The sequence below is a fragment of the Thamnophis sirtalis genome, unplaced genomic scaffold, assembly GCF_051295495.1.
Source record: "Thamnophis sirtalis isolate CommonGarterSnake01/CBP01778 unplaced genomic scaffold, rThaSir2_p1.2 scaffold_4, whole genome shotgun sequence".
NCBI lineage: Eukaryota > Metazoa > Chordata > Lepidosauria > Squamata > Natricidae > Thamnophis > Thamnophis sirtalis.
In genome coordinates this window covers 61,370,178-61,394,435 of record NW_028261384.1, presented here as the reverse complement: position 1 = coordinate 61,394,435, position 24,258 = coordinate 61,370,178, and positions in this window count along the sequence as shown.

Here is a 24,258-nt window from a genome sequence, read left to right as displayed (position 1 = left end):
AAATCAAAAAGAAAAGGCAAAAAAAAAAAAAAAAAGACAAAAACGACAAAGGACAAGGCAGGAAAAAAAACAAAACACAGGTATCTATTATAAAAAAGAAGAAGTATATCAACTGGTTACAACATGCTTTGGTGCTTCTCTTCCATTAACTCATATTAATTCAAATATCTTAACTCAAATGTTTACCATATTAACATCATTATACCTCCAGTTTTAATTACCTATAGTTATTTAAACATCCTTCATCCTTAGCTATGCCAAAGAATTAATCCATAACACATGTTGACATTTCATTTACTTACTTGTAAAATCCTCTATTAACATCAAATCCTCATATCCTATTTTAGCTGAACATCCATAATATTTAATTATATCATATATCATAACATTTTCCCAGTATTGATTAACATTTGATTGTATGTATTTTATTTAGTTTTTATAATAGTGATAATTATTGTAATTAATACTCTTTATGTATAATCCAAAAATGTTTTCTCATATCCAATAGTATTTCATAATCCATAAGTTCTTTAATGCTTTTAATGCTTTCTTCTCCTTCTATGTCCGGTCCTTTGAAATAAGTTTTCTCTCCATTTAATTCCTCTTCGAATATTCCACTCTTTCCTCCCTCAGAAATAAACCAATTGCCATGAATATCAACAGGCTCAATCTCTTTATATTCGTCTTCCATTTCAATTTTTTGAATTTCCATCTTCTTATTTTGTATTTGAAGAACATCCTCAGTTTTTTCATCACATTTTGTTGCCAAATGCACTAAATAGTCCAATTTTCTCTCAATTCTTTCCTCTATATAAAACACCTTCTTCAAAGCTAAAAGCACCGCTTGAAGAGACACCATGTTTATACGCAGTTGTATTTTTTCTTAGAAGCTCAGCAAGATTGAAAGACACTCACAAACTCCCTGCAAGCGAAAACAAACTTCAGAGGAACAGCTGTAAAATCTTATCAGATCTTAAGCCAGAACAGCCAAGCAATAAAAGTGTCAAAATAAGAACAATTTGTAGCTTACAGAGTCAGAAGAAATGTTAGGATAATCCATCCATTTGAAAAGGTTTACTTAGAATCAATCCATGTAAATAACATTTAGAAAGTAAGATAACCACTGTCCAGAACCATTACAAAAATCAAATTCGCCGCTAAGTTCTTCTATTCTTTGATTTAAATTAGTTTTTAGATTTTATAGGCAGTCCGTTTTTTAAAAAAAACAATAAAAGTTTCTCACCAGCTTAACACTTCTCCTCCATATTTCTTTTGAGGTCGGCCTGACTTTGTCAGTCTTGGCAGACTGGAATTTTTATTGCCAGCAGAAGACTTTTGCCTTGCTTTTCTCATAAATTTTGCGATATCCCCAGCAAGATGTAATCTTCCTGTTCACCATCTCTTCGGGATGATTTAGGTCCGTTGGAACCCCCCAGCAATAAAAGTGTCGAGTGCAATCTCAGAGCTTTGAGATTGCACGTCGTCTCATCATGGCATCAGCCCCTCCCTCGGATTTCTTGATTCTTATTGTGTTTGTGAGTCAGTAATTATTTCTCACTACAGAACATTATTTAATATATTTTATCTTTTTAAAAAATGGATTTTGGTAGGCTTGTTTAGATATTTTTCCTATTGAAGTGATGGCAAATCTTTTCGGCACTGAGTGCCCAAACCAGAACATGCATGCATGCGCACCAGCCAGTTGGTCTTTGCAGGCACTTGTAGCATCAGAAAATGGCCTGAAAAATGGCCAAAAAAACACTCGCCATTTTGTGGGCAAAAAACAGCTGAAAATGGCCCCAAATGGCCTGAAAACTGGTCTAAAAATACCCTGATAAACAGCCTGTTTTTTGGCCCATTTTCCAGCACTATGGCACCTGAAAAGACCAGCTGGCCAGAAACCAGAAGAGCAGCTGGCGACAGCGCGTCTGCCCATAAAGAGGGCTCTGTGTACCACCTCTGGCACTCGTGCCATTGGTTCGCCATGACGGTCCTATTGTACTCTGTATCTCACAAATATATATACCTGAAAGTGACTTGATAACTCTTCCCATGAAGTTCTAGATGGTTGTTAGGCAATCCTAAGATTTTTGAAAAATTATTCTCAGATGTTACTTAGGCCTTTTGAAAACCAATGAAAATGTAGACCATTTTAGGATGATTAACAATTACCGCAATAATAAAATTCCTAACTTTTGGACTCAGTTTGGCAAGAATATCTGAAACTTTGTACACTATAAACAATCTATAATTAGGATGTGTTTTACCTTATACTCAAGTCAGAATCTACAGATTATTTTTCAATTAGCCTAAAATGAAATATGAGCTCTTAAAAATTCGTTCTTATAAAATGATACTTTAAACTCAAGGCATTAAATTAAACATGTTATATTATTAGTACACTTGCTTAGCAAAATATAAAACAAACACACTCATCACTGCAATTCTCAAAGAAGTCAATATTCTATTTACTGAAGGCAGAGAGGAAAGAAATGAATGTATTCTTCCCCAAATGTCCTCTATTGTGGTTGTAAGTAGAGAGTGTTCTCTATTTACAACCTTTCTTGTCACAGTTGTTAAGTGAATTAATGCAGTTGTTAAATTAGTAACACGGCTATTAAATGAATCTGGTTTCCCCATTGACTTTGCTTGTTAGAAGGTCACAAAAACCTCGGGACAGTGCAATCTTCATTAACACATGCCATTGCCAAGAGCCTGAATTTTGATCATATGGCCATGGGGATGCTGCAATGTTTGTAAATGTGAAAAATGATAATAGAACACTTTTTTCAGTGGTGTTGTAACTTCAAATGATCACTAAATGAACTGTTGAAAGTTGATGACTACCTGTAATGTACTACTGAAACAACTTCACTGTTTATTCATTAAGATATAATAAACTATTACTGCTAAAATAGCATTAAGTACTTTCCAAACAACTGTATTATCTTTGTATAAAATGTATACTTAGGTTTTCTAAAAGTATCACTTTATAAGATACTAGAGGATTCAGACATGTATGAGAAATCATACAATGTGAGATAAAAATGTTTACACATAGTTTCCTATATTATTATTCTAATAAAGATGCTAATAAACAGAATCTTCAACTTTTAGTCCTATTTTCAGAAATCATCTAAGTGAAATCAAAGAAAAACATATAAAGGATTGCCTGAGTGCCACTCTTCTGTGAAAGGGAGTAGAGAAATCCCTAGTCTGATCTTCAGTTCCTTATCTAAAACACCACCCCAACCTATCTGACCCTGTCATTGCTTAGATACCACTCTTGCTTGCCAATGCTTTTTTCAAGGAAGCATATTTCCTGAAAGGATATTTTGGCTGCATCTTTTTAGGTATGAAAGAAATTCTGAAATAAATAGCAAAAAAATGAACATAACAAGAATATTGAACTATATGCTTTCCTGCTTGCTGTGAAACATAATGAAAATGTTCATTTATTCTCTATATTCATCACTCTTTAATAATCATAACATTATATACTAATAGCATTATGAATGTATGAATGGACTATCTTATATTAATTGTATTATTTCAACTCACAATATTGTATATTCATGTGCACAATATCTTCAATAATGAGTCATTCCAGGAGTTGACTGTTAAGACATCAAATAAGCTCAAACGACATATAAAGAGAAGGAAAAAAAGGGGAACCATAACCAACCATTGATAGATACACAGAATTCATTTTTAAGATTAAGAGTATAATACTTGAGTTCAGAAATGGACTGACTTCTTTTAGGAATAAATGAAGTTATCCTATTCTTTAGGTAGCTACTCAAGAAATTCAGTGTGCCAGATAGCAATAGGTCTTAGAATTATATATCACTTCACAGTGCCTTGCCGCGCTTTCTAAGTGGTTTACAGAGTCAGCATGCTGCCCCAACAATCTGGGTACTCATTTCACTGTGCTCAGAAGGATAGAAGCCTGAGTCAACCTTAAGCCAATGAGATTGAACTGCTGGTAGTAAGCAGAATTATCCTGCAATACTGCATTCTAACTACTATGGCTTTTGAATCCCATATCACCAGGTTCTATAGAATTCAACAAAAGAGATTTGACTGGAATATTTTCAGCTGTTCATACTGTTTCCCTTACATAAGTTGCCACAAGACTCATGTTGATGTTAGCCTATTGTAGAGAGTTCCTACAATGAACCTTCCTAATCTCAGAATTGGATTTGTTCAAGATAAAATGACAGTGGAATAAAGGCACAATATAATACTTCAAACACAGTGGACAACAGGAGTAATATTTAGCTTTTGCTGCTATTGGGCTCTCTAACTCTATTTCCAAGCAACCTTATTTATCACTCAGTGTCCTCACAATAACACATTTCTTTTATCTTTAATTGCCTCAAAATTTCCTCCAGCTGTCACCTTTTAATCCAACATTGTCTTTGCTATTTGACATATTTAAAATTTCCTTTTGTTTTGTAATCCACATTTTTCACATCCTAAAATTACAGCCCTTTCAAGTCTCAAGTCCTTTCAGTCAAATAGCAGAACACTGTGCAATTTTAGCATCATATAATTTCCCCTGTAATTGCTAAATCATTTTCTTCCCCCCACCCTATTTAATAGGAAAAGAGAGAGGGAGGGAAAAAACAGGAATAGTAATGAAGGAAGATTAGAAGAATCAGAACTGAAAGAGACAGGCTATTTAATATTTAATAAAAATGAACCTGCCTACTTTTTCACTAGGACACAAAATCACAGAACCATAAAATAATCCTTGCATTTTTCCTCTTTTTCCCATTTAGGAAAAAATCATATGTGCAAAACTCATCAATAAAATTATTTAAAAAATGGAAATATGAAAACATTTGACTTTTTAAAAAAATTACTAATGGTAACTTTTGGGATTGGGGTAGAAACCTTTGGGGTAGAAATTGACAGTTCTCAAATTGCAAGAAATAAATATTCAATCCACAAACGTTTTGCCATAATAGATTTTCATTTTAATGGTACATTTTCACTTGTAACAGTCTTTCAAATTAAATAACACTAGTGACTTCCAGCATTATTTACATGCTATCTTAATTATAAGGATCTGCATTTGACTGGTAATAGGTACTCTTTACCTCTCCTTCACTCAGCATTGGTTTAAATACAAGACAAATGTATTTTCTGTTATGTAAAAGCTCATGATGAATTAGCCCAGATAAATTCCTCTTTACAATGCATATGTAGACTGAGTTCCAGACATAATTGATAATTAAGGAAAGGGAGAAATAAAACTAGGTGCCTTTTTCTGGAAATGTGTGACAAACAAATATAAACATAAATGAAATATCTTTAAAACTAGAACATTTTTACTTGTAGCACATATGGCAGTTTTGTCCTGACAATTTTCTTAGGAAAAACTGTGAGATATTTAGATAGGGAGATAACATCTGATAAATTAAGAGTAATCCTTGCGTTCACTGTTCCAATTGGATATCATGTCAGCCCAGACTCTCACAAATATATATATAGAGGGATCACTGAACAGTGCAGAGCTTCCTTGAAGAAATACAACATTAATATTATAACTACACTGTTTTAAGGAGTGAGGGAAAGAGAGATTCCTCACAAATCATATTATAGCAAATGTAAATGTAAGTTTGTATAGTAAATTGCTGTAATAATTTTAGGTACAATTTGGATCTGTATTGAATTATGGGAGCTTCAAAAAAACTATATATAAAGTGGACAAATCTATTCATTTGCATAAGCCAATTTAATATGAAAAGATATTCCCATCATAGAAAGGAGTAAGTTGATTATACCAATAGCTTTTAAAGATGAGATGCCTCCAAAGGGAGGAAGGCAGAGGTGGAAATGCTATCTCATTATCCAAAACATGGTTGATTCCCACCCCTCACTAAATTATGGCACTCACTTTTTGGAATATCATTTCCCAGATGTTAGATTGGTCCAGACCTTGTTGACCTTTCAAAAGATCTTAAAAACACCTAAACATGGTTCATATGTAGCTTCAAAAACAGTCATATTGTGGCATAAAACTAAGTAAGTAGCATAGGGGGAAACGGATTACTGCAAGTAGCATTCAAAGCATTGATTTACATTTGCAGAATTGGAAATTTCATTATGTTAATATACAATATTGCACTGCCTTCAGAGAGGGGAGAGAGGGAGATATGAAAAAGGACAGAAAAAAAGAAGACAAAATTTTACCCAAAGAAGTGGGGGCTGCTTGGAGATACTTTTCATGCTTTGGGAGAATAGCAGATTTTTTTCCCCTCTGCTCAATCTCTGGATAATACTTGGCCAATCAATGCCTTTGTATCCAAATTGATTATTGTGATGTGAAAAATAGAGGGGAGAAAACTTTTGCTCCTGAAGTAAAGGAAAAAAATGTAATGAAAGATTTTATAGAAAAAAGAAAAACTCACTGTCATATACCATAATATATTAACAAGTACTCAGTTGTACCCTGTGACTCTTTATTTTGCACATACAATGAAGTGAATGTGTTTAGGGAATAAATACATTCAGTAGCCACTTGCAACTTTATCTGATAAAGATCACGGCTTGGAATCTGAGCTGGATAACAGAACTCTCTAAAAAGACTGGAGCCCCCAACTAATATTTGCAAGTCCATGTAACTTATATGGCACAGCACAGATATGGATATAGTTACAGATAAGGAGAAAAATATGTATAGGCCTGTGATGGCTGAAAAGGGAGCATGCACACACTTGTCTGGTCCACAACCCAGAAGAGGAACTGCCCAGGGGCATGTGTTCGCCGGAAAATGAACTTCTAGTTTCCGGCATGGGCATGCACACCAGGCAGCTAGTTTTTCAGTTACTAGCGTGTATGCATGTGCAATGTTCAGATGGCCGACAAGTATACTTACGCTGGAAAATAGAGCCGAGGTGGCGCAGTGATTAGAGTGCAGTACTGCAGGCCACTTCAGCTGACTGCTATCTGCAGTTCGGCGGTTCAAATCTCACCAGCTCAAGGTTGACTCAGCCTTCCATCCTTCCGAGGTGGGTGAAATGAGGACCCAGACTGTGGGGGCAATATGCTGACTCTGTAAAACCGCTTAGAGAGGGCTGAAAGCCCTATGAAGCGGTATATAAGTCTAACTGCTATTGTTATTGCTATTGCTAAAATGGAAGACCAGCTCTTCCAGTTTCCGGCACTGCCACATGCATGCCATATTCTGGCACTGCCACATGCATGAAGGCCAACTGATCATCGCGCACACATGCGCACCAGAAACCAGGAAGAGGAATGGACAATGCTGCACATGCCAGGTGACATGGCTCCATGTGCCACTTCAGGCACGCATGCCATACGTTCATCATCACAGGTATAGGCTATCATTAGCATTTATTCCAGAAATTTAAAGAATTGGACTAATTCAGTGGAATACCGACCAGTGGATTCTTAGCTTCTTGGATATTCTCTCAATTTCTTGGATATTATCTCTCTGTGATCCCACAGATTTGGCTAGATTCAGTTGCTTAGCCGTTTAAAACAAACAACATACAAACACAGACACCACAAAACTCAAAATCGAACAACAATAACAACCTCAAAACATTATATTGTTTTACAGTGGTAAAATTCTTGGACTGAAGAGCAGTTTCTCCATTTGAGGAACTCTCTGCTCAATATCTGTCTCAACAAATGAGTTTCACCTATCTTACTAGTACTTTAAAAGAATGTTGATAAAACATTAATTTCTCTCTATTCTGTTCTGCAAAGCAGGACCTGCCATGTAAAGTTATAGGCTGTTTGAGCTTTTACATTTCTTTTCATATGGAGTAAAAGATGGAAGGGGTTATTTACTACTAATGTTAAAGCCAACCTCTTCAGCTCAGTCTTTGCAAAAACACATACCCAATATTTTCCAGTCATACTACAAATAGTTACAACAATGATCTAATACATATCGATTTTACAGAAGGCAACATTGAAAAGGCACTACGCAGTCTAAAACCATCTCTATCTATTGGACTTGAGGGACTATGTGCCTACTTCTTAAAAAATCTTTCCACTGCAATATCAGAACCTCTAGGCATATTTTTTGAAAAACCTTTCAGTACCAGCTACATGCCCAAACAATGGTCACAAGCCACGGCCATCCGTATCTTCAAAAAAGGAGACTCCAGCCTAGTTGAAAATTACAGACCAATCTCTTTATGTTGCATCACCTGCAAAATCATGGAATCAATTAACCAATCTCCACCTAGAGACAAACAACCTACTCTCCAACAAACAATTTGGTTTCAGAAAAAAATATCCTGTTAGCAACTACTTCACTGCAAAAACATATGGACTAAACATCTCAATCAGGGCAAAGCAATAGATGCTATTTACATAGACTTCTGTAAAGCCTTTGATTCAATGGTACACGACAAACTACTTCTAAAACTAAAATCTTATGGAATTTCTGGACTCCTACATAAATGGATAGCTGCCTTCCTGTCAAACCCTTGAAAAGCGTTCAGAGACTGCAGTTAGTTCAGAATGTGGCCACACATGCGATATTGGGTGTGCCGAGGTACACCCACCTTACACCTGTCTTCCGTGAGCTGCACTGGCTACCAATTGGTCTCCGGACTCAATTCAAGGTGTTGGTTATTACCTTTAAAGCCCTACATGGCTTAGGGCCAGGATACCTTCGAGACCGCCTGCTGCCACATACCTCCCAGCGGCCAGTAAGATCCCACAGATTGAGCCTCCTTCAGATGCCGTCAGCCAAACAGTGTCAGCTGGTGGGCCCTCGGAGGAGAGCCTTCTCTGTGGCTGCTCCGACTCTCTGGAACCAGCTCCCCCCAGAAATCCGGACCATACCCACTCTCATGGCCTTCAGGAAAGCTGTAAAAACTTGGCTGTTCTGGCAGGTCTGGGGCTGTTGCCCTCACTGTTGAGGTCCAGCCCAGACTAGAATGAATGTATGAGGGTGTTGTTTTTAAATTGTTTTCTTTTATCGTTATGTGTTTTTTCTTATATTTTTTGCAAGCTGCCTGGAGTCCTTCGGGATTTGGCGACATATAAATATATTTAAAAATAAATAATAATAAATAAATAAACAGGCAACAAGTGATCAAAATAGGAAGTGCTCTATCAATTCCTGTACCTGTTAACAGTGGTGTTCCCCAAGGCAGCATTTTGGGACCAACATTCTTTATACTTTACATAAATGACCTTTGCAATCATATTAAAAGCAACTGTGTTCTCTTCTCTGATGATGTAAAACTATTCAACACCACCAACAATGCTACCACCCTTCAAAACAACCTTGACTACGTGTCAGATTGGTCAAACAAGTGGCAACTTCAAATCTCAACCAATAAATTCTCTGTCTTTTGCAAAAAAAAATCAGACATAAAATAGCTAGATGGACATGATCGTGTAGATGACCCACATTCTGTCAAGGACCTCAGAGTACTCCTATCTAATGATCTAAGTGTCCACTGTAACAACATTGCCAAAAAGGCATTAAGAGTTGTTAACCTAATCTTGCATAACTTCTGTGGTAATATTATACTACTAACTAGAGCATACAAAATATTTGCTAGATCAATTTTCAAATGCAGCTCATCTTTCTGGAACCCACACTGCATATCAGACATTAATATAATTGAGAGAGTCTCAAGATATATCATGAGAAGAGTCCCCCATTTCTCTACCCACAGTAAAATACCTTATGCCATCAGACTTGTAATTTTGGGCTTATACAACTTAGAAGTATATCTTTGGTCTGACCTAAGCTTAGTACATAAAATTATCTGCTACAGTGTCCTACCTGTCAATGACTACTTCAGCTTCAACTACAACAATACGCAAGCAAACAATAGATACAAACGTAAGGTAAACAGCTACAAACTTGATTGCAGAAAATATGACTTCAGTAACAGAGTGGTCAATGCCTGGAATGCACTACCTGACTCTGTGGTTTCTTCCCCTAACCCCCAAAACTTTAACCTTAGACTGGTTACTGTTGACCTCACCCCATTCCAAAGTGTTCTGTAAGGGGCATGCATAAGTGCACCAATGTGCCTACTGTCCCTGTCCTAATGTCCCTTTTTATTTGTATCCTTTTCATGTATTCAAAATCATGTTTATATTTTTATCTGTTATCTTCTATATATACTTGACTAAATAAATAAATAAATAAATAAATAAATAAATAAATAAATAAATAAATAAATAAATAAATAAATAAATAAATAAATACTATAATGTGCAAGTTACATAGTGTGCAAGTTGTGTGGTGTGGAAATGTCCTTACCATTAATTCCATTCCTGCATTCTGGAAATTATGCATTGTACACCTTAAAAAGTATGCTTCTGTCTTCAGTCATAAGTAAAGGTAATGGAGAAAATATCTAGTTAAAAACTGATAACACATTATGCTTTTACATAACTTAACTGGACTTTTAAGACAGGAGAAATGATGGCTTGATAGTCTGGCAACCTCACCACATTAAAAGTGATAACATCTTTTTCTTTTTTCCTGTTTTTTTAAAACAATCAAAATGCACCTAACATACCCTGAAAGTATAGGAGGCAGATGTGATGTAAGCAATTTATTTAAATTGGTTTTTTCTGATACATACAGTATATTCATTTTAAGAACAAGCATTACAAACAAACATGATGAAAGTAAAGATTCACCATGCATTGAACAGATATAATTCTGGACCACATAATTAGTGTGGCTGACTGATTATAACAACTTCAAGACAGAGTAGTAACTACAATTCATTGTCATCAGTGCAAAAAATATAGTTTCTGATTGCATGAAAGTCATATGTTCACAAAATTGATACTGTTGTTGAAAATGATGAACAATGGGATTTTCACATATTAATGATCATCATTTTGGATACAAGACACAAGAATAATTGTAAAGTGTATTTTTGTTGATGTAGCAATATTCAGGAGCTGCAGAACTGAGCAACAAGTATTGGAGGGGGAAAAGTAAGCTATAAAATCAATGATTGAAACAAGTAGATTATAGGGAAAAAAGTTTTGCAAAAGTTGTTGCCACATCAAATAGAATAAAAACAGGTTAAGCATATTTTTACCGTGACCTGACAAAAGCGCGAACGTCATAAGCGCGCCGACAACACCGCAGCACTAAAACCGTGATGTCAAAAGCGCGCCGACAACACCGCGCCGACAACACCGTGCCGACAGAAGCGCAATTTATTTTAAGGTAAGGTTTAGGGTTAGGTTTAGGGTTAGGTTTCGGGTTAGGTTTAGGGTTAGGTTTAGGGTTAGGTTTAGGGTTAGGTTTAGGGTTACGTTACAGTGCGCTTCTGTCGGCGCGCTTTTGTCGGCGCGCTTTAGGGCTAATTCGTCGCTCATTCATCACGCGGTTTTGTCACCGTGCTTTAGTCATCACGGTTTAGTCAGGCGCGCTTTTGTTGTGCGTGCATTTGTGGTGGAACCATTTTTACAACTAGGATTACTATCAAACTGTATAATACAATTGATAATGACACATGTAATATCTTACAAATATATTTCTAGGTTCTTTATTTAACTCCAAAGCAACTAGTCAAAAATATGATTCTTTTGTTTGTTTTATACTATATTATTCCTTGAGTAATGTAAACAAATAAACAAGTAATAATAATTTGCATTTGGTGAGCTGAATGAGCTCTGGTTCTCATTGTCTACTTAATATTTAAAGATTAGCAGAACAGACTTCCAGCTGACATTACAGCGGTATCAAATGAGAGGAGGGGGACTCCGTGCTCCCAAACTGAATTCTTCCTGTTGGAGGACTCTGAAAAGACCTAAAGCCACCCTGTAGGGGTGGTGAAGAAAAGAGGGGTGCCCTGTAGTTTGGGGAGAGCAGCAACTCTCCTGCTGGACTCAGGGCTTCTTTCCTCTCCCTCAACAAGGAGAAAAGGCAGACAACATGGCTACCATGAAGCTGGGATAGCCAAGGCAACAAAGAAATGTGCAGGAGTGGTGAAGATGAACAGTGATTTGACCTGGGTGAGAAGATTCCTTTTTATTTAGACCCAAACTTTAAAGAAAAAAAGAAAGAGGAAAATCCAGGAAAAGAGACTCTTAGAACTATTTTTTAAAGTGGTGAACTACCATAGAGAGGAAAATCCTAGACCCAAAAGAGGAACTAAGGGGAGAAAAGCTAAGGACCTTTTAAAACATAGAAAATTGGAAATTGGCATTAAAATGCTGGACTATCTACTTGAATTTACTTGAAGAGTTGACTATGCCTGCATAAACTGAATTAAATTTGAATTTATTAAAATATATAAGACTTGAAATAACACTGAAACCTAAGCAGAGATTTCTACTAGTGAATGGAATATACCAGACCCCTACAAGTTTAGAAAAACTTTTTGATGAGAGAAATAACATTCATCTGGAAGATTGTGGTGAAATTTACCGTTCTATAACTAGTTACTTTATGATTACTGGAGACTTTATTAAGAGAATAAGGAAGGCTTTTAAGTAAAGCAAAGTGACTTTTGACTTGGGGAACTACTTAAATTGAATTGATTAATAATTCTGAGATGTAAAGGACTATGGTAACTGAATTTTCTGAGGAGTAACATTGGAATGGAATATATTGCTTTTGAACTTGAGTAAGAGCGGGACTTATTAAATTAAGACAAGATGCTCCATCCGGGGGAAAGGAGTAAAATTTCAATAGAAATGGTGTTGATGTTTCAAAGCATTAGGGGTACTATGGAAAGAATAACAGAGAAATAAAAGTACCTAATGTGAAATTTCCAAGAGTTGACCTAATTAATTTACGAGCCTCGAGACAAAGTTAAAAAAAACCCATTCATTTATTAAGACTAACATCTTGGCACGGACTTCTGTGGAGCCAAAACTAAATACCACTTAATGGCATCTGAACTTTACCCCTGTGTCCCCTGCCCTCTGCCTGAAGTCATCAATTACATTCTCCAACAGGATGTTACGACAGGGTTCTGGACATGCACGTTCACATCCCAGATAAGAAATATGAGACTTTTTACTCTGGTCAAAAGTATGCATGGCATTTCCCCCCCTTCTCAAGTTGATAGTAGTCATGGAAACATTTTAGATGTTGACATCCGGCTCTCCTCACTTCCTGAAAGCGACCTGTGTAAAACAAAGCAATTTGAGTACAGGTGTATAACTTAGGGATGTGTCCCTCCCCCAAGCTTGCTTGGATTTTCTGCATGGAATTTTGCTATAAGACGATCTGCCTGGCTATTTCTACTTTTCACCCAAGATGCCTCTGATAAGGGGTAGCCCTTCCACTTGATTTAGTATTGGAGTTGTCTCCTGTGCCACCTTGAATCAAGGATACGCTGAACTTTATAATGGGTATGACCATAGGGCCCGGGGGCTCCAGGGGTAGTGGTCTCAGAGTGGATTCAATCACAGATTTTAAGAGGCTACTATAAAATGCCGGGTGTATCTTCCCCAACAATTGAGGTAGTTTCAATTGCACTGTGACTGGGTTGATGATCTTTATTATGGGGAATGGTCCCCTAAACTTCGGCCCCAGTTTCTTGCTAGGCAGTTTTAATCTCAAATATTTTGTGGAGAGGTAAACCTTCTCTCCCACCTAGAATGGCCGTTGCGGAACCCGGTGTTTATCTGCCTGTTTCTTATAGGTTTGTACCGCTTTAGCCAGTGCCTTTTTGACATTTTCCTAGGATGCTTTCAGCATCGACATCCAATCAGCCAAGCTAAATGAGGAGGGGGGGATCCCTTGGATACTCAGGCATTGGGACAAAGTCCATACTGCTCACTATTTTGAATGGCATTGAGTCCTGTCCTACTGTGAACAGCATTATTGTACGTCACTTCAGCAAAAGATAAAAGGTTTGCCTAATTGGATTACTGATAGTTCACATAGCACCTCAGGTACTGCTCCACCATGGTGTTCAGTCTCTCTGCTGCCCCATTGGTGCTTGGATGAAAAGCTGAACTAAGATCCTGAGATGCAGGAACCAGACATGCGCAAGGAACATGACTGCCTGAGTTTTATTGCTCCAGTTTCTGGGGAAAAAACGCCTAAAAAGGTATGGAGCCGAGGGTTGAGGACTGAACTAGAAGGGTTAGAATGCAAGAACAAAATAGAGGGGATTCGGTGAGGCAGCTCATGGAGGACAATATTGCTTCTGGAAGAGCTGTTCTCAGAAAACGCTACCGATCCTGCAACTATCCCACCAGCTCCGGTCGCCATCTTACCGGCTCTAATCATCGCGACTATCGTTTGGGGCACCGACCTGGCTTTGTCGTGTTGGAGGGACCACCGGTTCATCGCTGTCCCATCTGTTGCTGTTCCATCTGTCTCCAGCCACCGTTCCATCTGCTTTGCTCTGTTTTGGTCATCGTAGCTGGCCCTGCTGTGTCTCAGGTTGCTGTTGCTAAATGCCAGGTCTGTTGTGAATAAGGCTTCCCTCGTCCGGGACTTGATATTAGACGAGGGGGCAGACCTGGCATGTATAACTGAAACCTGCCTGGGCCAAGAGGGAGGAGTTCCCCTCTCAGAAATGTGCCCAGATGGGTTTCGAGTGCTTCACCAACCACGACACCAGAGAAAGGGGTGGGGGAGTAGCAATGGTTGTCCAGGAGTCGTTAGTTCCTTGCAGCATCCCTGCCCCGGAGATTGTGGGGTGTGAGTCCCTTCTCTTGAAGTTAGACCTAGGGGTTCAAGTGGGCTTGTTCTTTTTTTTTAATTTTTATTTTTGTTACATAGACAACACATACCCACAACAATAGAAAAAAAACAAAAAACAAAACAGAAAAAAAACCACACACACACACACAAACCCATCATCACATACAGCATGTCGTTTGGTTACAAGTGTTTTAACATTTATCATTCTTATACATTTATTATTTCATTTAATAGGTTATAATATACAGTTTGGGTTGCTTTGTTTACCATCCCTTCCTCTTGTTATAACACCACCTTATTTTCCCTTTCTTTTCTCCCTCCTTCCCTTCTCTACTTTCTTCCTTCCTCCTCTCCTTTCCCTTCCTTCTTCCTATACCTTTCTCCTATTCCTGCTCTTCCTCTTCCCCTTCCTACCCTCTCTCCTCCTCTTTCTCTCCTTTCCATCCTCCTCTCCTTACCTCTTTCTTTTCACCCTCTCTCCCTTCTCTACTTTCTTCCTTCCTCCTCTCATTCCCCGTCCTTCTTCCCTTACCTCTCCTTTGCTCCTACTCTTCCTCTTTTCCTTCCTACCCTCTCTCCTTCCTTTTCTTTCCCTTCCATCTTCCTTTCCTTTCCCTTTCCTTTCTCCCACCCTCCCTTCTCTACTTTCCTCCTTCCTCCTCTCCTTCCCCTTCCTTCTTCCCATACCTTTCTCCTACTCCTGCTCTTCCTCTTCCCCTTTCTACCCTTTCTCCTCCTCTTTCTTTCCTTTCCATCCTCCTCTCCTTACCTCTTTCTTCTTTCCCCCATCTTCCTTTCATTCTCTCCTCCTCTCTCCCTTTCTTTTTCTATTATTGTTTGTGTGTCTATTTTAAATCTCAGTTTATGTTTCCTTGGGATGGTACTTCTGCCAACCCAGATATAATTTAGTATCATTTCTTATTCCTTTACCTTTGCTAATCTATCCTAACTATATTTCCCCCCACAGACACACTTTGTATCTCTCTATTGTATATATACTTATATATTTGATACACACAACAATAAAAAAACACAAAAAAAACACAACAAACATATGTTATAAAAATGTATATCAGCTGGTTACAAAAATCTTTTGTGCATCTCTTCCATTAATTCATATTAATTCGAATGTCTTAACTCAAATATTTACTATATTAACATCATCATACCTCCACTTTTAGTTGACTACAGTTATTTAAACATCCTTCATCCTTAAATATACCAAGATTCAATCCATAACCACATACTGGCATTTCATTTACTTATTTATAAAATCCTCCATTAACATTAAGTCCTCATATCCTGTTTTAGCTAAACATCCATAATATTTAATACCAAAGATTTCTAATCCTCCATGTATATAATTTGTTATCATTCTCCTTTCTTTATTTAATTATATCCTATATCATAGCATTTCCCCCCTATTAGTTAAGATTTAACTGTATATAGTTTTATTTTATTTTTTATAATAATTATTATTGTTATTAATAATCTTTATATATAGTCCAAAGATATTTCTAACCTTCCCTTCTCATATCCAATTATTACTTATCATATCAACTCAACATTGTATACATTACTATCATTATCAATTTTTATTTAACTATACCTATTACAAATGAATTTAACTAAGTTTAGCTAATTTTGAATTATACTCTTCCATCTGTCAACCTGTATCTCTCCAATAACAGAACAATCTTATATCTGCTGCCATTTGTGGGTCCAATTCTCCAAACATCTTTATAAACAAGTCCATACGAAGAAATCTTTGCACCTTCTTGTCTGTAGTGCCTCTCATATGATGTTGACACTCTCTTTTTATTTCCTTTATCAGCTTATCTTTAATTCTCAGCAGTGGTATCAAATGTTTTGCAAATAGTATTTCATAAACTATAAATTCTTTGATGTTTCTTCTCCTCCTGCGCCCTGTCTTTTGAAGTAGATTTTCTCTTCATTTAACTCCTCTTCAAACATTCCATTCTTTCCTCCCTCAGAAGTAAACCAATTGTCACAAATATCAACAAGCTCAGATTCTCTGTCATTCTTATTTTGTATTTGAAAAACATCCTCAGTTTTTTCCTCATACTTTGTTGCCAAAAACACCAAATAATCCAGTTTTCTCGGAATTCTGTCTTCTGTATCAGACAGCATCTTTAGGGCTGAAAAAATCACTTGAAGAGACGCTTGAATAGACGCCATGTTATATACGCAGTTAGTATTCTTTCTTAAGAGTTCTGAAGTATTTGCAAGTAAAAGCAGACTGAAAGCTCTACAATCTTATCAGATCTTAAACCAAAACAACCAAGCAATAAAAGTGTCAAGATGTAAACAGCCAAATTATAGTGAATTGGTTTACAGCCCGCTTGCAGAAAATCAGAAGAGATGTTGGAGTAATCTATCCATTATCCATGTGAATAACATTTAAAAAGTAAGTCACTTTTTTCAATGCCATTGTATCTTCCTGATTATTAAAAGTGCAAATTCACTCAGTGTCAATCATGACTCCTGAGTCCATTTCAAAGTATTGTGCATAGAAATTTTAAAAATGGCTTGTTTCAATTTATTTTGGATAGAATCTTTTTTTAAATAGTTTAAGACAATTAAACTATTTAAATAGTTTAAGACAATTTAAAAAAAGAATCAACACAGAATAACACTATTTTTAAAAATCATATGCACAATAAATAAAATATTGTTTTAAAATACATTAAAAAAATAAAAGAAAAAACCCAGCTCACTTACCAGCAGGCAGGCAGAATCAGAAGATCTTCGTAGGGATGGATGGAAGCACACAGGGAGCCTATATATACGCAACTGCAGTAACAATGACAATGATGAAGGATTGGATTGAGTTAAAGAATAAAAGAATTCTGATCTTAGAAGGCCATGACCTGCAGGCAGGCTGGCATAATTTCTTATGGAATGAATGACAAACATAAAACGCACAAATACTTTCAAAATCATTTAATTAGAACTTTACTGCAACAATGGCTCAAAATAAAAAAAATCCACTATGTGAAAACCCCAAATTGGCTATCACCAACAGAAAGAACGACACACCCAAATTTTACAGATTGGAACAAAATTCTAAGATACAGAGATCTAATTGACAGACAGGGAAATTTAAAAACAATTGAAGAATTGGCAGATCAGAATATGAAAGGTGACTGGCTAACCTACCTCCAAATTAAAACTAAATACAATAAAGACACTAAAATATATGGTATTGAAACAGAACCACACAAATTGAATAAAATTATTCAAAGTCTGGACAGAAAGATGATAGGGAAAATATACAAATTCCTCTTGAAGTATCAAATGGAAGAGGAAATTGGAAACTGTAAAAGAACCAATGATAAAATGGGCACAGAACTTTGGCTATAACATTGAACTAGACAAATGGGAAAAATTTTGGGGAATAAATTTAAGAATGACACTATCAATCCCATACAAGGAAAACCTTGTTCTTTCAATCCTTCCAATATTTTTTTCCTTCATTCCCTTGTCTGTTTCAATATTAAGTACATTTCTTCCTTTCTTCCTATAATTTTTTCCATTTTCTTCCTTATATTCTTTTCCATTTCAACATTGTCTTCCTTTTTTCCTTCCTTCCTTCCTATACGTCTTTCCATTTTCTTCCTTATATTATCTTTTCTGTTTCAACAGTCTTTGTTTCTTCCTTCCTTCCTTCCTTCCTTCCCTTCCTATACTTCTTCTTTCATTCATTATATTTTCTTTTCCATTTCAATATTAAGTGTAATTCTTTGTTCCTCCTTCCTTCTTTCAATCCTTCCAATACTTTTTCTTTCATTCTCTTTTCCTTCAATATTAAGTGCAATTCCTTCCTTCCTTCCTTCCTTCCTTCCCTCCTTCCTTCCTAAGTTATTTCCATTTTCTTCCTTATATAATATTTTCTGTTTCAACATAAACTGCCTTCCTTCCTTCCCTCCCTCCCATCCCTTTCTTTATGTTTTCTTCATGCTTTCTTTTCTTTTTCCTCTGCTCTTTTTAAATCCCCCCCTTCTTCTCCTCCTCTACATTTAGGTTGGATTAGTTTGTACAACGGTCATCAAACTTCTGAAGTAAAAATAAATAAATAAATCATATTTAAGAAGAAGAAGAAAAAGGAAGACGTTATTAGTTAAGTCAAACGTTTTAATAAAAGTTTCATCTTTTAAGATTCGTCCAACACATCCAATTGTAACCTTAACAGAATCCCATTGATTCACGAACGGACTCCACAGAAGGAGGAGAGGTCGGGACAGCAGCGGGGAGCCCCAGAAGCCAGAGGACGTTCTCTGCTGGCGTCTGCCGCTGCCACGACCTCTCTTCCTTCCGTGGCGAATCCCATTGATTCACAAACGGACTCCACAGAAGGAGGAGAGGTCGGGACAGCAGCGGGGAGCCCCAGAAGCCAGAGGACGTTCTCTGCTGGCGTCTGCCGCTGCCACGACCTCTCTTCCTTCCGCGGCGAATCCCATTGATTCACGAACGGACTCCATGGAAGGAGGAGAGGTCGGGACAGCAGCGGGAGCCCCAGAAGCCAGAGGACGTTCTCTGCTGGCGTCTGCCGCTGCCACGACCTCTCTTCCTTCCGCGGCGAATCCCATTGATTCACGAACGGACTCCACGGAAGGAGGAGAGGTCGGGACAGCAGCGGGAGCCCCAGAAGCCAGAGGACGTTCTCTGCTGGCGTCTGCCGCTGCCACGACCTCTCTTCCTTCCGCGGCGAATCCCATTGATTCACGAACGGACTCCACGGAAGGAGGAGAGGTCGGGACAGCAGCGGGGAGCCCCAGAAGCCAGAGGACGTTCTCTGCTGGCGTCTGCCGCTGCCACGACCTCTCCTCCTTCCGTGGCGAATCACATTGATTCACGAACGGACTCCACGGAAGGAGGAGAGGTCGGGGCAGCGGCAGACGCCAGCAGAGAACTTCTGCCGGGCGGCTGCCAGCGCCCCCACCCTCTCCTGCCGCAGCGAGCGGAAAATTCTCTGATTAGATTAGATTATCATTACTCACCAACAAGCGCAGCTGCAACCCCAAAAGACGAAAGGAAAATGGAGACTCGCACAGGCGTCCTCAGGCTAAGGAGTCCAGCCAATCAGTGAGCTGGTTGGGATGGAAAATTTTCCATCCCAGCCAGCTCACTGATTGGCTGGAGTCCTGGCCAATTAAATCAGTGAGCGGCAGGCTGGGCTGGCTTAAATTTGTAGGTAGCAGATAGAACAGAATGATGAGCCAGCCCAGCAAGCTAGCAGCTGATGGGCGGGAGCTGCGAGCGCCAAAAAAAGCGTGCTTTTTAAAAAAGCGTGCGGGACGCGGGAAAATGCATTAAAAAGCGGGGGTGTCCCGCCAAAAGCGGGACGTCTGGTCACCTTAATGTATATACACAAACACACACACACAGTGAGTGTGTGTGTGAGAGAGAGGGGGGGAGGGAGGGAGACCCCTAGCTGATGACCCGGCATTGCCCGGGTATTTATAGATGTCGAAGCATTTGTCTGACATTGAGAGGGGCCTTTCTCCCCCCTACTCCCATGCCCATCATCCCTGCCCTCTCCCTTCCCCCTCCCATGCACTCCTCTTTCCTGCCCTGTCTACAATCCTTTCACTTTGCCCCGAAACGTTTGTTTGACAGGGAGCCATTTATCTCCCATCAGGCTCCCTTCATAAGCCTACTTTGTGAAGGAGGCCTAAGCCCCACTGTGTGAGGGAGCACAGTCAATCAAAGGCCTCTGTACTGGCCTAATCAGGCCTACTGTGTAAGGGAGGCCCAGGCCTTAAAGGCCCACTGTGTGAGAGAGCATGGTCAATCAAAGATACATGCTTACAACATTATTGGCATTAAAATGGAACATTGAAATATTGAATAACTACTATTAAAAAACCATGTACATTAATACTAGGATTATATGTTTTATTAATATAACAATTATTATGGTTATCATTATTGATGTTTTTATCAAAATGAATTATGCCTAGGGTCCACACTGTTCATGTATTGATACTGATGTATATTTAAAAATAAAACACTGATAAAAAAAGATTAGCAGAACAGAAGATAATTGCCAGGTTTACTTTAGATTTCTTTGGAGAAATGCATTTCTTTCCAGAAGGATTATTCCCCCTAGTGTTTCTTGACAACTTCCCCTCCCGCTGGAAACAGGCAATAGATCACAAGCTGGGTTCTTATAGGCTTTCACCGGTATTCTTAATGTCCATAGGCTTTGACCAATCAAAGCAAGTACCGTATTTTTCGGAGTATATTTTTCCTCAAAAAAGAAGCTGAAAATCTGGGTGCATCTTATACACTGAATTTTTTGCCTCCCGAAACCCTGCCCCCTTCACCAAAAATGGCCATGCATATCTTATGGAGTCTGGGGAGGGCAGAAATGAGCAGGAAATGGGCCAATTTCTGCCCCCCCCAGCAAGAAATGGGCCGTTTCCCCTCCTCCCAGCCCCCAGCAGCACTCTATAAGCCTCCATAAGACTATGCATGCAATTTTTTTTTACAAAAAACTGGCCCATTTTCGCAAAAAGATGGGCCATTTTTGGCTCATTTTTGGGGCCCCACCCCCCAGGAGCATTCTGCAAGCCCCCCAAGGCTATTCATGCCTTTTTTTTTAAAAAAAATGGGCCCGTTTTCATGAAATACAACCATTTTTGGGAGGTTTGCAGAATACTTTTTTTTTTCCTTTTGGAAAGCTCTTTAACTGATTGATGAGAATTACATTGATCAAGTGCTGTACCAGCAGAAACAAAGTCTTAGGTGTTGCAGATTGTCAGTGATTTCCTTCTCCAGCACATGGATAAATACACCTGGAAACATCTACCTACCCACCTACTCTCTCTCTCCCTACCTACCTACTGTATTTCTCTCTCTCTCTCTCCCTCTCTCCCTCTCTCCCGCTATCTACCTACATACCTATCTATTCTCTCTCTCTCACTACCTATCTACTGTATTTCTCTCTATCACTATTTCTTGCTCTCTATCCACCTACCTACCTACCTACCTACACACTCCCTCTCCCCTACCTACCTACTGTATTTCTCTCTCTCTCTCTCCCTCCCTCCCTCCCTCCTTCTCTCCCTCTATCTACCTACCTCCTTTTTTTAAAAAAATGCCTCTTCAAAATCTTGGTGAAAAATACAGTAGTAATCAATAGAATGAAGGGCATGGAATTCCAAGAAGAACTAAATAGGTTGTCTCTCCACAGTTGAGACAGAATCAAACAGGGTTTTTTGGAATCTGCAAGATATCTAAATGATCTGATCTTCCCAAAACAAAGAATAGCTTTCTTCAGAGCCAGATTTAACATTCTTCCTTCAGCACGCCTCCAGGGCAGGTATAAGAGAACTCCAATAGCAGAACAGGTATGTATATGTGGTAAAGGAGAAGTTGAAGATATCTCACATGTTTTATTGTACTGTGAGTTATACAGAGCTTATAGGTCAGCATATATTCTCCCTTTACTAGAGAGATTGCCAGGAAGGGCAGACAATCTTTATGTAGGCTTTCTCCCCCAGGACTCAAACCCATCTACCACGCATGCAGTGGCAAAATTCTGTGTTGCTGCAATGTCCATAAGAAAAAAATTGGTTACAGAATTATAGCTGTTATGTTGTACCAATTATTTGGACATATCTCTAACAATTTTTGGACCATTGTTTTTACTCCAATACTTATCAGCTTTTCACCTACGTAAACCAGGGAGTGACCCAAACAGTTTGAGAGCATGTATTTGATTATCCACTTTTAATATCAGTACTTTTTAATATATTTTAATGTCAGTACTTTTTAATATATTGTAAAAAGTAATGTCTATTGCTGGTCTTTGACTGTAATAAAGATATACTTCTGTAGAAATAGGAGAGTGGAAACAATGCTTTACAACCTATACACAAAGACAACAATCAGTCAGAACGATCCTGTTTGAGGATTGAAATCTTTCTGTTATACTGAGTATCGGCAACCTGTGGATCCAGAGCCACATGTGGCTCTTTGGGCCCTCTGCTGTGTCTCCCTGTCCCATCATTGGTTGGTCCCACCCCTCACCCTCCCCTCCCAGTAACTCCTTGGGGATATGCCAACCTGGCACAACCTTGCCATGATCAAAGCCAGCCTCACTAACACGAGGGCTGGCTGGTGGGAATGGGATCCAGGAGAATGGAATGATGGAATGGGGGATGGGCCCGCAGTGCCAGCCATGGCTTTAAGAAGCTCAGGACAGTGGGAAAAGGGGACTGGCCCAACTGAACCTTACATGCCCACCCTGGATGTCAGGCTTGAAGAAAGCCGGAGGGCCCTTGCCAAAAATGCTCACCCATCAGCTGGTCTCCCCTTCCCTCTCCCTCCCCTCTCTCTGTGTCTGTATCTGTCTCTCTCTTGCTCTTCCTGTTTCTGTGTCTCTTCTCATTCTCTCGGAAAGCCCAGTGAGCCCTCCTTGGGTCTCTTCACTAGTCCTTTTCTTTCTTTCTTTTTGGAAATCCAGGCTGGCTGAGGAATGAGTGCAAGTTGTGGTAGAGGCTTCCCTCCTCTTCCTCCTCCATCCTCCTCTTGTTACCCCCTTGCTAACTGTAGTGGGGCTGGGAGGATGCACAAGAGAGGAGAAGAATGAGCTTGTGCTCATTCCTCAGCCAGCACTGATTTCCAAAAAGAAGAAAGAAAGACTAGTGAAGAACCTAAAGGAGAACTTGCTGGTGTCAGGCCTGCAGCCATGTTCCTTTTGGATCTTTGGCCTGCCACACTTCTATTCTACTATACTATTTCTATAGTGGGGATTTGGGAGCGGGGATAATACAGAGTATAAAGTTATATAGCCAAAATAAAATTCCTTTACAGACTGCCAAGGTCATTCTTTGCCTTGGTACTTCTACACCTGACTGGAACTGGATAGGTGGAATGCCAGCATGGCAGTGGAAGATTGGACCATGTGATTGACTTGTGAGTGTGGGGGCAAGATCATGAACTTTAACTTGGGTGGGAAAAACTGAGAAACTTCAGATTCAAGTTTTTCCAGATGTGCCAGCATGGCTCCCTTAATAAATTGGAACTTTGAGCAGCATGTTGCCTTGGACTCTGATTTAATTTTGGATGCTATCTGGAATGCTGACATTAACCCGAATTTTCCTCAAAATATTTCACCCCTGGAATTCGGGTGCTGTGCAGAGTTCTGACCTGACCTTGGGCAGTGCAAAATCTCAGTGAAGATGGAGGAGGAGAAAGACATGGAGAAAGCAGCAGATGATGGATGGCCTCTCTATGCCGAGACCATCTGCATGCCTTCCAAAGCTGTGGGGGAGGCTGCTGAGGGAGAATGCCAGCTGGGAGCAAGGCCTAGGCTTTCCTTGCCATCGAAATTAGCTCTGCCAGATAAAGCCCCAAGATTTATGGCATCTAGGGAGCTACTGTTGCAGCCGCAGGGGGGTGCGAGGGCAGTTTCAACACACGACTAGAGGACACTAAAGCAAACACCGACTAGACGATCCAATGATTGGAGCCTCCCAGACCAAGTTGGACAGCTGAATATGAGTGATATCAACCCTCGCCTTAGCTCTGGACCACCTAGTTGGACCCTGGCCCAGCCCACATTTTCCTTCCCTAGC